We start from the raw sequence: 15,181 nt of genomic DNA on the forward strand, positions 1-15,181 counted from the left end.
AGCCAGATAATACCACTAGTAAACTCAACCACACTCAGTACCGTTAGTTGCTTGGTATTGTCTATGAGGCAGAGATCATCGTATCTCATTGCGTGTAGATTTTTGTATTTGTTTAACACTAAAAATTGTTTGTCGCTAACCGAACCCAGTAACATATATATACCGACAGGACGTACGTTAGTCACAAGGTTACATGAGTGAAACACTAAATTATTCGATTGACACTTGCGGCCTTGTCAACACTAGAGAAAGGTACAAAGTGATTAAATAAATACGAAACATAGTACATACAAAATATAGCGATGTATGAAGTCTCCTTTTCATACGATTTGGAGAAAGGATACATCTGTAGAGAGCAACATAAATGATTTCTCTGGATAATTTGGATTAGTCCAGAATTCGAACAAAAATAATTTTGAAATTCGTTAAGTCCAACATTTTTTCTTTCTTTCTTCGGATTCTCAATAAAGTTGACTACTGAAAAGCTGAGTTACAGATTTTATGTTAAAACATATTCACTATACCATTGCCTTATTCACAGAACAATACATTAGTTATTAATGTATGACTGAAATAATAGTGCTTCGTGCAGATTTACTTTATCCAATCGGAATTGCACAATGATAAAAAAAATGTTGCAAGGTATAATGTTCTTATTTACAGAGAAAAAGAGTTGAAAAGACCTTTAACTAACAAACATTTTCTTTAAACAGACATACATTTATTCTAATTTATGGAAGAAAGAAATAATTTGCGGAGCAGTATATTTATTAAGGTTACATATTTGTACAAAAGAATGTAAATACAATCGGGTCTGTCTTCAGAAAGGACGTGCTTTTAGAAACAAATTACACTGCTTCTTTTCGCTGTCTTTCATGCAGAATCCTGGTTTTGTTTTGATACATGAAATACCTGAAACAAAAATCCAAAAATATTTAAAATGTTACATTTTAAAATATTTAACATTTTTTAGATTAAATGGACAAAATCTGTTCGGTCAGGTATGGACTTTTGGGTTTCTGGTAGAAAAATGATGAATTAAAAAAAAGTGTTTGTTGATGCTGAACAACTCGAAATGTATTACTATGCAAAAGTAAGTGGGTACCCACTGGCGTTCGAGGTACCATGGGGTACCTAATATGTCTGCATTTTTAGATATGTGGAAATATATGTCTCTAAAATGTAAAGAACTGATATCTGTTTAGTACAGAAAACCGCAACTCGGTAAGCCTTATGGATACCGAGGTATGGGAAAATAAAGGACAACACCATAGAAGTGTGAGTTTTGCGTACTAGATTGTGCAGTTTCGAAAACGTAATTACTGAGGGCTATCAACAACCTCAAAAGTAGTTTCAATTCAATACACTACACACACGTCCTTATGGGGGTTTTCGGGTACTATGGCATTCGCAGACCTCCCATTTCTAAACATTCTAAAATATATCTTAATAAACTTATAAAGAACGTTACAGGTGTGTGTTTACCGAAACCGCAAGTCGGTATGTTTAACAGTTACCGAAATATGGTGAAATAAATAGGAACACCATAGGTATGTGGGGCTTCCATACTTGACAGTAGTTTAGAAAATTAATGAAAATATGACTAATGGCTATCAAGATATTGTCAAATAAAGGGAGGACCCACACAGTTATGGGGTTTTCGTGTTAGGTGGTGAAATTTCCGAAATCGATCATGAAATCTGAATAAGCACCAGTAGCAATTTCATCCTAAAGTAACTGGGTATTTCCATGGGGTTTTAGAACATCATGGGTCTAAAAAGATTAAGTTTTAAAAGCTTTGGAAAATATAATTTGACATTTGTAAAGAGTATTAGAAAAGAGAATAGAGTTACCCAAAACTTCCAGCCAGTACATCTTACAGCTAGAGAGACACCGTGAAATAAAAGAGTATTAGATCTTGAAATTTCATAAAACAACTTTTGATCTTAATAAAAGTTAAATAAGATGGTACTTATATGGGTTAAGTGAGTACCTCACACTCGTCAGGGCAATTCCGATCGAAAGATTAATTCAGCTCGAAGTTTTCTTCGGGTAAATCCAAGCGTGATAATTCCTAGCGTACAAAAAGAATGAAAATTCTTTGTCAATATCTAATATAGCAACCGAGATATAAGTAATTATGTATTTTACGAGGTCGTAAAAATGAAGACCCACATGGATTTGTACTGTTGAGTCTTTGCTGTAAGAAGAAGAAATTTCAGAAAACTACCGTATACACCTTAATAGACAATTAAATGGGTGGAGGCACGGTGGCTTAGTGGTAGAGTGCGTACCTTTGGTGTATTGGGTCCCTGGTTTGATCCGTGTCCAAGTCAGTTTGTAGTCGACATTGTATTCGTGGGTATTCTCGGTGTACTCCTTTCCTCCCACCTTTACACTCCATCAATTCTATCATCAACATTCACTTGCCTTAATTTCATTTTAAAATTAAATGGGCAGTTAAGTGTGATCGTATCTCTGTGGATTAAGAGAATACTCCAGTGTAGTTTCTGCAAAACATACTAGGTATACACCCCACCACTAAGTTACTGTGTCCTCACTGATTTAATTGCATATTAAGGTATATACAGTAGGTTTTTGAATTTCTTTCTTATAGCAAAGACCCAGAAGTACAAATCCTTAAAGATCTCTATTTTTACGTCATAAAATAAATGACTCGTTATATTTTGGTTACTATATTAGATATTCACAGGGAATTTTCACTCTTTTACACAGCTCGATGAACCTTTGGAACTGCCTGAAGAAAACCTAGAACTAATCTTTCCATCGAAATTGTACTGAGGTACTTACTTAACCCATAGAAATACCATCTTATTTAATTTTGTTGGGACCAATAATTTTTCCGAAGTTTCAACATCTCATACTCTTTTATTTCACGGTGTTTCTCTATATGTTAGATGTACTAGCTGCAAGTTTTAGGTAAATACACATTTCTAATACTCTTTACAAATGTCAAGTTATATTTTCAAAAGCTTTTAAAATTTAATCTTGGTAGACTGTAAGATGTTCTAACACCCCATGGAAATATCTAATTACTTGAAGATGGAATTGCTACTGGTGTTTATTAACTTTCCATGACCGGTTTCGGAAATTTTATCATCTAATACGAAAATCCCATACCTGTATTGGTCCTCTCTTTATTTGACAATATCTTGATAGCCGTTAGTCATATTTGAATTCATTTTCCAAATTGTACCTTCAAGTATGCAAGCCCCACATACATATCGTGTCGCTCTTTATTTTCCCATGTCTCGGTATCCGTAAGGCTTACCGAGTTGCAGTTTTCGGTAAACAAATATCAGTTCTTTACATTTTAGACACATGTATTTCCATATATCTAAAATGCAGAAATTAGGTACCGCATAGTACCCCTCTACCCCATTGGGGTACCCACTTACTTTTGCATACCAGGGTAAAAACACCAGTGGTCGTTACTTTAAGGTTGAAAACATACTCTTTTGTCTCTTCTGTGAGCACCGTGAATCGGTCGGAGCTGTACCATAGTTGGAAAGAGACACTGATCCTTCCTATATATGACCATGTAGTCAGAATTCAAAATCGAATAGCCGTTGAAGGAAAAACAATATTTTAAAATCCCTTGTATTGCACCGGTAGTAGTCATCTCAAAATCGAAATGTTCCAGTGGTAGTTAGGGTTTTGTACCAGTGTTCGTCACTCAAATAACTTGACATAATTTATTCAGAAACGCACTGTTTATCAGTTTAAAATTAAGAATAGAGTATAAAGTACTAATCTTAATAACTGTGCATCACTTTTGGCACTCAAGAAAGAAAATAAAAAAGTTTTTACATACTTTTTAAAGCAATTTCAGTAAGAAAAATGTTAACTGAATTCAAAAGTTAACTGTATATTATTTTAACGTTAAGAGTACAATATTAATTACTATGTTTAATAACTATAGTGACTTTAAGCACTCAAGAATGAAAATAAACATGTTTGTACATACATTTTTAATACAATTTGAGAAACAAAATAAGTTAACCGAATTCAAAACTTAATTATATATCACCTTAAGATTAAGAATGGACAATAAAATACTGAGGTTAATAATAATGCATTAGTGAAGAATGAAAACAAAAATGTTTTTAACTACCTATATTGTATTTACATGTTGTTATTTCTCATTAACATGCTTTTTGATAACGCACGATATGGGCTAGGGGTACGCACGAGAAATGATTTGAGACTGTCACCTCTCGCAAAGGTGTCGCGAAAGTTGTCTCGTCTCGAAAACTGTATCTGTTTCTATTGGAAGAGCTATGTCTCGTCTCGAATTTCGTAACAAAAATTCGTTACACATGCAGTTTTGTGTAAAAAGTGAAATGTATAAATACAGGAGAGAAAACATTGCAGACAAACATTATGTTAGTATATTGAACATACTTTTTTGTATGTGGTGCAAAATATCTTCATCTATGGGGTTACTTTGCACCAAAGTTTATATGAAATGAAATCTTTGAGTTTTACGTTCCACGATTTTGTCGGGTATGCTAAAGGAGACTATAATCATGAGAATGAATGAAATAGTAGAAAATGAAAACTGTGAGAGAAAACGGGAAAACCCCGAGAAAACCACACACAGTGTTTGTCCAACACATAGCCCATTTGGCACGTGCTGGGATCGATCCAGGAACTCCACGCAGGAGAGGTGAACGCTCCATCACTGAGCTACCACGTCCCCAAAAACACAACCTCAGAATATACTTCATATAGAGTAGAAATGAAATGAAATCTTTGAGTTTTACGTCCCACGATTATGCCGGTTAGGCTAAAGGAGACGGTGATGATGAGTAATGAATGAAATGGTGGAATCAAGAAAGTGGGAGGAAACGGGACAACCCCGAGAAAACCCACGCACACGGTGTTTGTCCACCACAAAGTTCACTTGGCGGGGATTGGGATCGAACCCAGGACCCCAAGCACCAGAGGTGAACGCTCCACCACTGAGCTACCGCGACCCCTCATATAGAGTAGAGGTAACAAGATGTAAAAAAAAAAAATGGCCCGTCTGGAGGACATGTAAGCTAAACACCAATACAATTGTTACAGATTTATTTACTTGCACTGTTTAGGCTCAACATCGCAACACCAATATCATTATGTCACATCCTTTCAAAAGTATGCTAACTGCAACGTAGACCTGCTTTGCTTCGTAATGTCCAAATAGTTGATTACTGTGCTCGAAAGCAGGCAAGTAGCATACAAATTTATGATGTTGAAGGCGTTATTTTTCACAGCTATGGAGAAAAGACATGAAAACGAAAAATAAAAATAAATCTTTGTTTTACTTCCTACGGTTATGCTATGTATGCTGACAGTCACAAATGAGTATTGAAAATTGATGATCTTGGAATACGATTTGGTGGAATAATGAGGGGGGGGGGTAAATAGACATTGATTAAATATAAAATTGAAAAGAAATAAGGGCCTGACGCTCAAATATTTATCTATCTGGCAGCCATCTTGATCCCTCTAAAATATCATGAAGTACTTGATTGATTCTAAACCCAATAATAGTAATAGTAATTATAACAATAAACACAGAATATACCTAGATATACTTTACGCACCTTGAAGTGTAGAAATTAATGATTGCAATCCTCAGCATTCCAACAGTTCTTTGGTTTCTCCAAATGAAGATTCGGACATCGGTTTTCTTCTCAAGCAATAATGGGGTACAATAATCAGTTGCAGTCCAAAGCCAAGTCACTAAGTTAAGCATGAATATAAAAGATTTTGTGTTAAATATTTCAATGTAAATTTCATGAAATAGAATTTATTAGTTAGTTACATACAAACTCTTACGCATGTAAGTCAGAATCTACTTGTAATAACTTGTAAATTTAAACAAACTAAATTATATCTACAGTTATAGGGACATCAAACATATATTCCATAAGATATATAGGGTGTCTCAAAAGTCCCCTGACATTAAGTAACTCGATTATTATCAGAGTTACAACAAAATGTAATTGGGAAACCGTCTCCAAATATGATGTTTCCAATGTAAGTTGAAGGAATTTTCAAAATCGGATGAGCCGTTTGGCTGTACACTCTTTATGCGTCCAATGTTAAATGAAAATGCAACGTTGCCATTTACCTGGACCCACAACATAAGTGAATGAAGTTACTGATTTTTACGCTAACATGTCGATGGCTAGCCCCCATTTCAAACAGTAACTTCATTCACATATGTTGTGGGTCCAGGTAAATGGTAACATTGCATTTTCATTCCACATTGGGCGCATAAAGAGTACAGCCCAAACGGCTCCTCCGATTTAAAAAGTGTTCACTTTAGAATGAAAACAACATATTTAGAAATGGTTTTTCCTCTTACGTTTTGTTGTAACGTCAGAGGACTTTCGAAACACCCTGTATACATCATACGAAGTTCCTTTCTAAATTCTACACGGGTGTAGTTTAATTGAATGTGAGATGGGTGATACACATTAGGCCGTTTGGAAATACTCTCACAGACGGCCGCCATTTTGGATTAAATTTGTTTGTTATAAACTGGTGGGTAATGTGATATATATATGGCCACAGGCTAGAATTTTCTCAGTATGTCAAATATGCAATCAGATTCCATGGAGCTTAATTTGGTGAAAAGTTATTGCCAATTGAACGTTGTATTTACCTCTTTCTTCTAGATGTAGAACCATACCGTTAGCACGTGAGGAATGCATCGAAATATTCAAACTGTGGAGCGGGAGGAGTGCCTGTACAGTGGTTACCGATTGCAAACAGAATCATCCACAATGTGACTGTGTTACATGTTGCAGTGTCACAGTAATTAACTAAATTTGAGGAGACGGGCACATTCGTGAACATACGTCGTAGCGGACGATCGTAGAGAGCTACAGATGAAGCAACGCCTACGGCAGTGCTGACATCTTTCTCGATGTGGCCCCAGAGGAGCACACGTCATTTATTAATGCAATGTGGGTTGAGTCATAGGGTCTGCGCGTGTATAAGTGCATCCGTACAAGGTGCAAATGAAGCAACATCTCCACGAGAACGATGTTGATCGCCAAGTGCAGTGAGTAATTATGGTTAACATTTTTATGCAAATACTCTTTTCAGATGAAGCTGACCTCTACGTAAATGGGAAGGTTAATAGGCAGAACATGCACAATTGGTCACCTGACAACCCCGCGTGCAAGACCCCTCCAACATGACCAGCGCAAAGAAAATTAATTATGTTGTTGGCAGACAAATGAGGAATACGTCTAATCAGTCACTTTTTCATTCCATAAAAATAACTGAGGAATAATACCTCACGCTCGTTCGTACAGGGATAGATATTGCGAGCTGCGATGCCCGAGGATGGTACATTCTCGCAGTTTTTTCAACACCATGGCGCTTTCTTCATTATGAATTCGTATTGCGTCACTACTTGAACAATTTTCTAGAACATGGGTTGATCGACGAGAGGCAGTTGAATGGCTGCTCGATCACCGGGCCTAACGCTGTTCAATTTCTAGCTAAGTGGAAAAGTTAAGGCTATGGTTTGTGCAGTAAATATTCATAATTTTTATCATCTAGAACAAAGTATCGCCATCGTCTGTGCACAAATTTGACCCTATATCCTACTTTGTGTCCACAGCAATTGGAAGAAGCTTCTGCAAATGTTTATTGCTCAGTAGGAACATGTAGAACATATACTATAACCAGGGGTAAAAGTGGACCTGAAAAGGTGGGGGGACGGTAGGTAGCGGCATCACTCCACGCCGTTCCTCCTGCCTATCTCTGCCCATTGTACCATTTTAGGATCTGGGGGACGTCCTACATATTTTTCGAGGTGGGGAACTGCGTCCCCCGCGTTCCCCCTAGCTTTTACCCCTGACTATAACAGGGAAATGTGTTCGAAGTGGGAAAAATCAGAGGCGGTGTGTTTTATTACGATTTTGACTCGACATATCGGCTATCTAAATGTTCAAATGCAGTGAGGTGTGAAGCCTACAAGATTGCATTTCTATTTACATAATGTCTGAAAACCACTGGAAAGCTTCTTTTAGTTACGGAGAAAAAACGGAGACTGATCCATCCATCGTGAACAACTTTCTGGAAAAAAATAAATAAAAATAGCCCTTACCTTGTATCAGAGAATTATACACGAAAGTGCTCAAAAACCGACTTTCAATATTAACAATTTCCAGCGGGAAAACTCCTGGACCACACACTCGAATGAGGGGTATTTCAAACTCCCGTAAGATCTGCCCCCACAGCAATCCCCTAAATCCGCCCATGCTCAAAATACGACGCTTATAAGAATTCAGACAAGACGACACATACATACATACGAAAGAAACAATTCAATACGGCACATCAAAATATAAACTAGATGAACTTCTTTGAAAACACCTCATAATACAAACAAAAGGTAGAAAAAGGTAAAAATGTCAGTATTGTCAACTTAGAATCTACATAAGAAATAAAATCTTTTTATGTGCAAAGCTATTCGTCAATACGTATAAAAAAGGGATTTATTAATGGTATTTAGCATTTATTCTTCCGTGAAGGTTTATCTTGATCACTAAAAAACCAGAAACGGTATGTCTCTATCACTGGAAAAAAAAAAAAAGAAGAAGGGTATGACATACCACTACATATAGTCTCACTTGGTTCACTGCCAATAACATTTCACCAGAATAAGTTACATGATATCTGATTGCATATTTGACATCCTCAGAACATTTTAGTGCATGGCCATGTATCACACTACCCACTTATCGTCCGTATTACAATTTCGAATCTAAGATGGCGACCGTCCGCGTGATGTAATCCGAAAGTATCCCTCTGGGCCTAATGTGTATCTCTTATCTCGCAATCAATGTAACTACATCCCTGTAGTTTTCAGAAAGGATGACAAGGGACTTCTGATGCATCCTGTATATAATAGTTGTATCAATAATGACGGGTATACCGGCTAGGCTAAAGGAGACGCTGATGATGATATAATGAATGAAATGGTGGAATGAAGAAAGTGGGAGGAAACGGGAGAACCCCGAGAAAACCCACTCACACGGTGTTTGTCCACCACAAAGTTTACTTGGCGCGAGCTGGGATCAAACCAAAGACCCCAAACACCAGAGGTGAACGCTCTACCACTGAGCCATCGAGGCCCGACAGGAATATTTGTTGAAGTCTACTGTCTTCTTCAGTACCAAGGTTACACAAAAATGAGCCTATGGTTTTGATGGAATTCGAACCAACATTATATGTATACTCTCTCAGCGAGAATCAAAGCTGGCACCAAGTTTACATATGCGCGCGCATTGTATTTTACTTATATAGCTCACAGAGCTATGGGCGAGCAAGCAAGGCACGTGCCCCGGGCGTGTGGTTGGAGGGGCTACTAAAAGAGAGGTTATATATTAGTACTTTTCCATTTTGGTGTTTAATACTTTTCATCAGAGTGCGAAATCATGAAATCAAAGTGGGGGAGACTGAAGGACTGAAGAGAGCGAGAGAGAGGGGAAAAAAAAGCTGCGCAGTCTTACACTTCAAAGAATTGTAGTGAAATGAGGTCAGAATTCAAGATGACATTCGGATGCTTGGCACGAAGAAAAACATTGCAAGCAATTTGAAAAAAAAAAAAAGAAAAAAACTTAAATAATGTGATATATTTTGTAGGCTTTGGATATGTATGTTTTAGTTGGCATCAACAATTATTGGTGTGTTTTGTCACAATTGACAGTTTAGCGAGAGACTAGGCTAACTGACAATTTTAACTTTCTGAAAGAAAAGGAAACAAATGAAAACAGCACGTTTCAAAGGATACGACTGATATTCATAGTTTGGTTTAGTATACAACAGGGGTGGATCCAGGATGGACTACTGGGGGGCGGTGGGTTGTAATGCCACTACTTACAAGATAGAGCTACTTTTAAGAGATTCAACTCTGGGTGGGTTTTATTTTATATTAAAATACACAAAGTTTCCTCTTCTTGGGGGAGATAGACCCTCCCTGGATCCGCCCCTGTCTCAGGACAAGCCACACAGACAAGTGGTTGAGGCAAAGGTCAATTAATGACATTAGTATGCTGTTCCGTCAAAATCTCAATCTTGACCTGGATGTAAGTTAGCCTGGTCTCTCACTGAACCCCTCAATTGAATGTTTAATATGTAAATTAGGCACTTCTACATCACAAACAGTAAATATAACCTACCTTATTCTACGTTTTTAAATGCATTTCTACAACTGATTGTAACTTTAAAGGTTCTCGTGAAGATTAGCTGGCGGAGGTTACTTAACATAGCCATGAGTTATCAAATTAACAGTTGTGCTTCGTGGGTGATGATAATGATCCTGAGGTTAGATGTTAAATTGGACTCGAGAGCGGAACAAGGGTTGATCTTATTCGTGTCTCAGACGGGGGGCATGGAATGGAACGAATATGAAAATAAGGTTGCTGTAATAGTTTTTCATAGGGTTTGTAAGATTTTCGAAACACTTGGCATTTTTTTTTTATCAAGACTTGACATTTTTTAAAGATAAAAATCAAGACTTGGCAATTTCGAGTTTCATCCCCCTCCCAATCTTGTAATGCTCGCTACGCCGCTGTAAGCAATGCATATTTTCGACAATATTCGTTGTTCATCTGTTTCCGCTGGGTTCCAACGTGGTGAGCTGCATATGGGACTTTTAATAGTGTTATTATAATGAGAAAGAATTGTAAATTATGTTGATGTTCCTAAAACAGGGAAATTGAAAGAGAAATTAAATTAAAAATAAATAAGGGAGAGAAAAGTAATTACTTGAAAATAAAAATAAAGTCTTTGAGTTTAATGTCCCACTATTATGCTGTTAGGCTAAGGGAGTCGGTGATTAAAGCAAGTTAATGATTATGGAATATTTGGTGAAATGAGAAAGTGGGAGGAAACCAAGTCCCCGAGAAAACCTACGAGCACGTATATGAAAATGAAGTAAAACATACACTGGACTATGCTTTCTTTGTCTAGCAGAGTCATAGTTTGGAATCGAAAATGTGTTTTGAATCCTTGTATTTAGAGATTAAGAGTGTAAGTAACGAAATCACTTAATACATCCATTAAGATTTCGGAAAGCGAAATCTAAATTTAGGTAAGCTAACTCCATGTACTAACTGCTTGCATCCGCTTCGTACATTGTTCGAAGGGTCACGAAGCAAATCACCTCATTTAGTCTACACATACCTAGTACTAGCGTTAATTACCTGCTTCGTTGGGTGAAAATAAGAAAACCAGTAATACATGTATGTTACCTTAGTCAGTCACTTTTTTTACTATTACGAAACGCTCTCTCATATCGGTTATTTTCGATCATTTGTAAGATCCGTCTCCCCTCTTTCCCTCCCCAAGTTGCTTGGCTGAATTTTGATTTAAATAGTATCGGAAGTGTCACTGTCCATTTCTGCGCCCCCGAAAACAATGGATTTAGATTAGGATCAGTTCACTTAACTTAGTAAGCCTACAGCTTTGGCGCGGCTCGAGTTGTTGGAAAGCAATCCAAAATCTAAACAAATATATCGATGTCATTGGGGTTTACTAAAGTGTGTCGTAAGTCAAGAAGATTGAGAATCACTGCCTCGATTATTCACTTCAATTAATCATCAAACTCCTTTAACCTGAAGTATATAATCGTGGAATGTTCAATTAAAATTATAATTTTATGGCATCTAGAAAATGCACATATCGTACATTACGTTACATTACCATTCAATCGCAATAGGTTATTACAGACATGTGGTTGGCTTGAAGCTTAGCGTCCTATTCAGCGCCAAGACTGTGTACTACCTACACCTACAGCATAATATGGAATCCTACTCGCATGATCTTCGATCAAGATTTGAATCAACGGGAGGATGAAGATTTTCCCTCTCGTCAAGTAATTTCCCCAACTCGCCAAAGAATTTCTCCCTTGCCGGGAAAATATGTTCCCTCATTTCATATTTTACATATTATATACTATATATTATATCTTGCATCATTGAGAAATAAAAGGCTTGGATTGTATATCTGAAAAGTCGCCCCCTCCCCGCAGGCACGTAGCCACGATTTCGCAATACGGGAGGTCTGTGACGAAATACTGTGGTTATCACACCAGGGGTTCGATCAATCTAAACTATTTTACTGACAACATATCCATATTGATTTGTTAGGACAATAAAATGAGGATATGTTAGTAAGTATTTTAATTAAAGAATTATGAAGAAATCTTGCGTAAAAGAATAGAAAAAAGTATTGACAAAGACATAGTCTTCCAAGGTCATTCGAACTCGGTTCTTCTCGTCTTCTTTCTATTTCTCTTATCTTAGTTCAATGCCGTCAAGGATAGCAACGAGATCTCTTTCTGGAGTAAAGACATCCTATAAAATGGATTAGTGTTGCCGCGAAATTCAAAATGGTTCATATTATTGGTAATTCTGGGCATTGCTTAAGTTCTGACAGGCTATCTGAAAGAACCGGTTTATCGATCGTCATTTGTAGTCCATAGGGTTACTGGCGCAAGTCCCGGGGGGATGAGGACATGTCCCCTCCAATCTTAGAACTGGGGGGGGGGACTTTCCCCTCAATAATCCGATTTGAAATGCGTTTTTTGGAGAGAAATGTGATGATTTGTGTCCGATTGCCACAAAGGAAAGTAAGATGAAATTGATGTCGCCACCCCAGAATAAGCCTTAAATCTGCCCACCTCAGAATTTTGAAGACAACTCTGCTCCCCTGATCCTCCGCAGCATTGTTTTTCAACTTCATACAGTAAACCCTCGTTAACACGAATATCAAGGGACTGAAAAATCAGGAGTTCGTGTTAAAAGAATTCGTGTTAACCGGGGACACAAATTTTATTATTCGAATACATTTTCTCCATACATACACACTACAGTATACAGACTATACATACCACTACAGTATATTATGTATGTCATAGAACACACTAGAGATGGTATCGAGACGAGACTGAGTAGTCTCGGTCTCGCCTCGGTTCCAAATTCGTGACGAGACCAAGACTATTCTCTGTCTTGATACCATCTACAGAATTGTATCGAGACGAGACTGAGAGTTTCGGTCTCGTCTCGATTTCGGAAAGCACTCCTCGGTCTCAAATTCGAGTTAAAATCGAGATCGAGACTAGTGTAGGTCTCGGTACCATCCTCTGAAAAGTGAAAACACTACAGTAAGTTTATTAGCCTATCTTCGAAGATTTAAAAAAAAAAAAAAAAAGCTTCCACGCAGAAAATCCAGGTCAAGTTATAAAATTGATAACTTCGCTAGCAGGGTGAGTACCGCTTGTAACGGAAAGGTATTTATGATTGCTGTCACCAGTTTGGAGTTACAGGGGAGAGAAGATGTTTTGTCTCGAGCTGTCGCCAGCTCGTCTGCCAAGCACCTGCATGTTCAGCGCTTGACAGAGGACAGAATCAACACCTCATAAGAGGAAAGATATCTGTTTCTGGTTTTTCTCTTATTTACAAGGCAATTTTCGTCTGTATAAATACTGTATGACAAAAACTGATCTGGAGTGAAATCTGAAATAAGAAAAATGATGTTTAAAAAAATCAAAGGATTGGAAGTTCGTGTTAAATCAAAACCTTTACTGACTCAAGGGACTAAAAATTAGTTCGTAATTCGTGCTAACCGAAATTCGTGTTAACCGATAAAACTTCCTATAAGATAACGTACAGCGATCCCGGGACCGAAATTTTGTTCGTCCTAACCGAGTGTTCGGCTTAAGCGAGTTCGTGTTAACGAGGTTATACTGTAATTTGAACATCCTTAAAAAAATTATGAGAACTGTCTTACCCGTCCCTCCCAATGTTGAAGACAGATTTGCGCCGCTGCATACGGTTAACATGGAGCTAGATGGAATTCGGAATGTTCCGTTATAATAATATCCAATTTCAACTTGATCCGCCCCCCCCCCCTCCCGTTTCCTCCACACAAAGCTCCTCGTAAGAAAGAGTAACCAAAACGCTTATTGTAGCTTTATATTTTTGAGGCTGATTCATCTGTTTCTTTCTGTTTCATCTTTCCTTAATATTTTTCATTTCTGGACCCGAAGGGGGGGGGGTCTGGACCCACCCCTTGGCTACGTGCCTGCTTCCCGTAAAAAGCTTCATTCGAACCCTGAATCAAACAACTCCATCTGTAAAGCAGTGCTGAGTTGATTTTAATATCCTTTTCTGCAACGAGGCTGTATGAGACGTGGACTTACTGATTAACATGGACTCCGAACCACTCCCGCCGGGAATCGAACGCGGGTTTCCCACACCAAAGGCGCGTACGCTAACCGCTTAGCCATGAAGGAGCTCATATCTATAGCAGTGTAAGCAACAACAACAACAACAACAAAAAGAAACACACATACATACTAGAACAACAACAACAACAACAAAAAGAAACACACATACATATTAGAAGTTTGCGCAATTGGGGATCAAAACATTCTCAATGAAGTATGAGAAATAGTAAACGTCAAAGTGGGCTTCTGCTTATTCTTTACTTCGTTAATACTTAATTCCTTCTAGAAATAGTGAAACAATACTATGAAGACACAGTACTTAAACATAATCGAAAGAATAAGACAAGGAAACAGAGTAATTTCCGACTAATTAAACTAGTCATATATACTATACCTAACTGTTACATTGTATTTCTTACCATATTACGAAAGCGATATAACTTTTTTACCAGCCATAGAAGCTGGACGCAATCCAATACTGCAATTTAGACGCTGTAACGAAACTTCAAGTCAAACGTCTGACACTCAACTGTGTAATAGCTGTTTCAAGCGGCCTACAACTTATGACCTTGAAACTATGTGCTAGTAACCAAATTAATGCCAAGGTACGATACAAACACCCCAACTTGCCACAATGACGTCAACACAAGGAAAAAAAGAAAAACATCTAATTTTTGGTTCGAAAATTATGAAACAATAATAATAATAATGTAATTCTCAGGAACTCAAACATTAGTTAACTAGAGAACATAACAAGCAAAACAAAACAAAACAAAACAAAACAAAAAGAATCTTAAACGTGAGCTCTCCCTGACTGCTGTTTTTAAATTTCAGTTAGGCTGTAAAATATGTTTTGTTTTATTGTTAAAAAACAAAAAGAAAAAGAAAAATAAAGAAAGAAAGGAAATAAATTTT

General features: G+C 37.3%; 1 long non-coding RNA gene across 1 annotated transcript; it reads right to left on the reverse strand.

Moving 5' to 3' along the window:
• Positions 1-762: 762 nt before the first annotated feature.
• On the reverse strand, positions 763-14,786 carry LOC145663615 (uncharacterized). Its single transcript, XR_014127193.1, has 3 exons — positions 14,686-14,786; positions 5,613-5,751; positions 763-912 (listed from the first exon to the last, which is right to left on the reverse strand). It is a non-coding gene; the product is annotated as an uncharacterized LOC145663615 (long non-coding RNA).
• Between the last annotated feature and the right edge of the window lie 395 nt (positions 14,787-15,181).

Source organism: Thermobia domestica, chromosome 11, assembly GCF_964235325.1.
Source record: "Thermobia domestica chromosome 11, izTheDome1.hap1.1, whole genome shotgun sequence".
NCBI classification, from domain to species: Eukaryota; Metazoa; Arthropoda; class Insecta; order Zygentoma; family Lepismatidae; genus Thermobia; species Thermobia domestica.